This window comes from Homarus americanus, unplaced genomic scaffold, assembly GCF_018991925.1.
Source record: "Homarus americanus isolate GMGI-L3 unplaced genomic scaffold, GMGI_Hamer_2.0 scaffold51817, whole genome shotgun sequence".
Classification (NCBI taxonomy): Eukaryota; Metazoa; Arthropoda; class Malacostraca; order Decapoda; family Nephropidae; genus Homarus; species Homarus americanus.
In genome coordinates, this window is record NW_024756813.1 from 1 (window position 1) to 5,888 (window position 5,888).

The 5,888-nt window shown below is 44.0% G+C and overlaps 1 non-coding gene across 1 annotated transcript; it reads left to right on the top strand.

Moving 5' to 3' along the window:
- Positions 1–5,157: 5,157 nt before the first annotated feature.
- LOC121856908 lies at positions 5,158–5,321 on the top strand. The gene has a single exon (XR_006087074.1). It is a non-coding gene; the product is annotated as a 5.8S ribosomal RNA (ribosomal RNA).
- The last annotated feature ends 567 nt before the right edge of the window (positions 5,322–5,888 follow it).

A 5,888-nucleotide genomic window follows, 5' to 3' on the forward strand; every position in this document is an offset into this window, starting at 1 on the left:
CACACTTCCTAACCTAACTTAACCACTACTCTGGGGAACAAGGTTATACTTGAGATCAGAATTATGAAGAACAATCAGATGCATTAAAAGAATCAAATCACAGTATCACTCTGGTTCCACTTAATGACACAAACATTAAAAAAAACACTACTATCAAAATTATTTAAGAAATATTAAACTATACACGTCAAGATAATATCAGTCTGCGAAATGGTATTAACTACACCCGTAATAAGGAAGATAAAATGTTCCTCTAGGTATCTCCTAGAGTCCTAGACTGGTCTCAGTGTGTGACCATTAATATACTCAGATAGCCTCAGTGTACTCCCAGTGCGTCCATGGGCAGGAAGAGAGTGAGCCAATCAGACCTTGTGCAGTTGAGAGGAGCTTTGGCTTCCCGTTAGCAAGAGGGTTTCACTAAGCGGCTCGGGACATGTGGTGTTGTGAGCCGACGTCAGCTGGGCACCCAGACAGCTAGATTCCCTCAAGAGATCCTTTGGTGCCCCGCTAAACAGTGATAGGCCTACTCTGATCGGTCCAATGGCGACAATCGCCACCCTCAATCATCAACGGCAGTCTCAAACGGCAGTCAATCTCTCGCAGTCAAACTCCGGTCAACTCCGGTCAACTCCAGTCAAGTGGGTTCTGACGGAAACCCTGAAATGAACTCACTGTTAGCTCTAGTTTACTTTACCACTGCCCTATCTAACCCTGTCTGAGATCGAATGAGACTTACTTGTTATACTGCAATAGCGCAGCACAGGTGACTAGGCCACGTGACTATTTCTGTGACAGACTCGCAGGGACGTCTTGTTTTGTATGAATCCTCCCTGCGACTGAGAGAGAGGCAGCGTCGCGTCTCCTCAAGGCGTTAGCTTAGGTCTACGTGACATATTTTCCGCCTAACTAATAACTCCTTGGGACACCCGTAACATTATTCAGACTGCTAAACGATCTATAATAATTTCAAATTCAATAATAGTCCCTTAACTTCATGAATCGCATCATTATTAATTCGGTAAATTACATTTAATATCATATAGGCCTAGTTCCGCAATCTCTCGCTACGAGCAGGCAGCGCTCCCTCCCCTCAGATGACCTTGAACGCTCAGTATCACTCATGGCGGGGCATTTGAAATTACTCTGAAATTTCTGAATATTACATATATATATATATATATATATATATATATATATATATATATATATATATATATATATATATATATATATATATATATATATAATACAGATACACTATTGTTCCTCATACTTCAGCTTGTTTCTTGATATTGTAGTGGATTCCTCCCCTACAAACGCTTTTGTCGCTGAGTAGCCGACCCCGCGAGTTCCCCAGTGTATGCCTCGTGGTCTAGGTCAACCAGCGCCGCCTTACATGACGGAGGTCAACTATTAAGCCACGCCTACCTCCGTTATATAAGATCTCACTTCGTGGTGACCTACCTCTTTCTATCTACAGCCAGTCTTCAAGTTACACCTCCTCCTCCACTCCTGCCTGGCGGCCCTCGCTCCAGCCGGCAACCATTGCGACCCACACCTCGTGGTAACCACTCTTACTACCCACAGCCACCAGCAAGCAAGACCTCCTCCTCCGCTCCTGCCTGGCGGCCCTCGCTTCCTCCAGCGACCATGGCGACCCACAAGCTGGTCCTCCTCTGAGCACCCTCACCAAGCAGCTCTCTCAACATCACGCTTGTAACCTCACTGCCACTTCCCAGCACCAAGCTGCACTTATTATAGAATGGATATCAATTCACTAGAGTCGGTGCAGCGAAGAATGACGAAAATGATTCCGGGACTTAGAACCTTCCATATCAGGATAGGTTAAAGAAACTAAACTTGCATTCCCAGGCACAGGTCACTGACTCACATCGGGGCCTGGGAGGCGAAAATGTTAGTCTCTGTTCACCTAGCAGTAAAGTAGGTACCTTTTGTAAATCGAAAGTTGCGAATTCGTATTCAGGGAGTTGTTGGAGCTTCCAATAACTTGATGACATAAACCATTGACTCTTCAGGCTTCTACGCCCTTGAATCTTCAGGCTTCTACGCCCTTGACTCTTCAGGCGTCTACACCCTTAACTCATGAGACATAAGGCAATCATGAACTTAGCATGCTTCCCTGTTGGGCGCTGTAAACGCTTCTGCGCTTCACCTTACACTAGGATGTAGGGGGGTGCCCAATAAATAAATAATTAAAATAAATAAATAAATAAATAATAATAAAAATAATAATTCATAGTAAATAAAAAAAAAATAAATAAATAAAAAATATAATAATAATAATAATAATAATAATAATAATAATAATAATAATAATAATAATAATAATAATAATAATAATAATGATAATAATAATAATAATAATAATAATAATGATAATAATAAAGAACCATAAAGACATACAAAATGAAAAAAAAAGATCAAAAGTGAGAAATAATACATGCATATTGAGTTGTCAATAGTACGCGAAACAATTGAGACCCTGCAATTGTGTGTAAATGTGGCAGAAAGTCAGGTCAGCAACCTGGGACTCGGTCACAATTTTCATGAAGATTATTATAATCTTTTTCTTTGCTATTTTTAATTTATTTTTACTCTTATTTTTTCGCCCCCTAGGCCCCGTTGTGGGTCGATGACCTGTGCCTGGGTGGGCTATTCCCAGTAAAAAGAAAAAAGAAGAAAGAAAAAAAAAATCCGCATGTTTCATACACACCTCGTATTGTCCAGTGTTCGAATCCCAGCCTGTGACAAATACGGGAAGGGTGTTATCCAGAAATATACTTTCCTTGGCATGACCCTAACAAATATTTAAGATTTTGCATGCTTCCTTGTTGGGAGCTGTAAACGCTTTTGCAAGCTTCGCCTTGCACAGGATGCAAGGGGGTGCCCAATAAACTAGTCCCTTGAGGGGCAAATCAGAATCTGTCTAGGTGCTCCGGCACCCACCACGATCCAGCATTTTCGAACCCTGTTGAGGTTCATATTAATAGTTGAGAATAGGTGCTTTACATGTATCCATAGTTGTATTTACACTTAATTATACTGGATTTCATAAAATAGTTACTTCAATCATTAAGTATTTTATTTTATTTCTTTATGCTGTTTACCGTGTTGATTCTGCCTGGGAGGGACGTGATGCGTCATTCCCAAGAATTTACTTTCTCTTCGCCACTGATCGGCTCGTTAGTACAGCTAACAGCACCCTCTTTGGTCTCACTGCCCCAGTCCAAGTTGACTTGTGGTAGCTCTTTTATCACGGAGATGGTAATTATCATTTCGTACTTATAGAAAACACAAATGGGATATTGGTGATACAAGCGGAGGACGTGTGCCTCCCTCAATATGAACCATGTTAGATTTATTATTTATTTATTTTTGTTTTAACATTTCACCACCTATCAGCTTAGTTGCCGCTCGGGCAGTTAGTCTGTTCTTTGGGTCAGAGATGAAGAAAAAATTCAATTTTACATGATAGTCACCCCAACAATAGGTGTCCAATGCCAGGGAAGTCAGCCAGTGTCCTGTGTTGGATCCCTTCTTGACAGTCTTTCGTGGCACAGGAACAATTTTTATATTGGGTGGGGACAAGGGAGAGGGATGGCGAGCGAAACAAGCCCCTACAGTTGGGGTGGTTTGAAATAGAGTATGACCAATTTCAGGGATATTTTGAGGCCTTATGCATTTGGGAATTAAGGTGTAGTGGATACTCTCCCGTACAACTGCCACGACAAAGTTCCCTGACAAGCCTAGCCGCCCAGAGTCCGCCAAGTTTCTCTGACAAGCATCGCCGTCTAGACACTCGCCAAGTCTAGACGTCTAGACAAAGGGGACGCGTACTTCCGTTCCACGTCCGCTGGACGTGAATATAAGCTTCCATTCTCGCCATGTCGGGCAGATCAAATTGGACATGCCTTCCAATATCACAACACTACAATGCAATTTCTTAGACAACAGAAAGGCCAAATTATTCATCGACAACCATCTAGGACAAACTTTCAACCTTCATAGTGGAGTTCCCCAAGGCAGTAATATATCGCCGACATTATACACTGTATACGCAGCAGACATGCCGCAACCACGGCAATCGGCATATATAGCATACGCAGCTGATGTCACACAGATAGTCAGGTACCCAGGAAAATCCAAACAAATGATGGCCATCAGAACAAGCAGAGAAATAGAGATAATAAACAACTATGAACGAAAATGGAAGATAAAAACCAATGTCCAAAAACTCAAAATAATTGACATAGCAAAAACAAACCCCTACCCCATTATTGCCAATAACCAACAAATACCATATGTTGCCAACGGAAAAATATTAGGACTCAAGATAACCAGAAACGGAATAATCCCCCACATCAATGAAAGAATAACAATTGCAAAATCACAACTTACAAAGCTCAGAAGATTCCGCCAATTTAACACCAACACGCAATTGCACCTATACAAAGCACTGATCAGACCACACTTAGAATACTCTCCGATACCTCTGAACACAATCGCAAGAACAAACAAACTTAAATTTCAAGCAGTGCAAAATATAGCCCTCAGAAGAGCGGCAAAACACCAACCACCATACACACAAACAGTACAAGACATACTCACAGAACACGGTATAGACCCACTCAACACTAGAATGTACACCCAAGCAAATGCAATATGGGAAAAAAATCCAACAAGAACAGAATCCCATAATATACCAACTAAATGAGGAAAACAACAACACATCGCACAGATGGTGGCCTAGAAGCATAAAAACTGATAACGAAGAACCAGAGCCTCTATATCAGTGGTTCCCAAACTGGGGGCCATGGCTCTGGCAACTCCAGCAGCGAAAGAGGACAATCCCGGCCCCCGCACCAAAAATAGGTACCACGCTGTGGGTGGACCACACTCGGGCGAGAGCGCGAAGACCGGAGCAGGACGGACGGGGCTTTGGACGGCTGCCCGTCCGTTCCTTACTACCGGCGAATAAGCCTCTTGACCCAAAAAGAGTGAAATTGAAGTGTCAAAAAACAACAACAAGCCGTCCGGCCAAACCCAAACCACAAACTTGGGCGATGTCTGTCAAACCCTTTCATTGAGACTCGACCTGTGATGGTTAGTCGCAAAAAGACCAAATGGCAAATACACAATTCTTAACGGGGGATCACTCGGCTCGTGGGTCGATGAAGACCGCAGCAAACCGCGTGTCGGTATGTGAATCGCAAGAATACCAGATACATCGACAAGTTGAACGCATATTGCGGCGGCGGCAGCCATATGAGCTTGTCGCCGCCACTCCTCTACGAGGGTCGGAAATATACATCCATCGGTTGCTGCGAGTTCGGTGCCTGCTGACTGTCTCCCCGACACGAGGATAACCCGAACTGAGCTTCCGCCTTGGGGTTTAATCGCCCGCGCCTTGCGCCAGGTGTGCCCTTAAAAACAAGCCTATCACTAGCAAGTCCATGGACTTGGCGCACCCACATTCAACCACAACAAAGCCGGGCACACACACATGTGTGTGTGTCCCGTCCCGACGACAGTTGTCGCCCTCGCAAATAACTGGAGGCGCTCTTTTGCCTGCTGTCCACAGAGACACGAATGGCCGTCGGCCGCTCATGGCTGATGCTGCACATGTTCTAAGAGGCACACGTCCTCCTCCTCTCTCGGAGAAGAAGCACTCCATCCCACGAAGAGGAAACGAAACCGGGTCGGATATCTTTTAAGTAAGCCCCGCCGGAATTTCGTCTATCACCTCGAAAAGAGTGCTTGGTATGCATTGCAGTGGAACCTAAATTGATGAGTGCGCCTGGGCCCGCAGTCTACCATGTAGTGGCGCAGGCAGAGAGATGACAATTGCTCTCGTCGGGACGAGAATG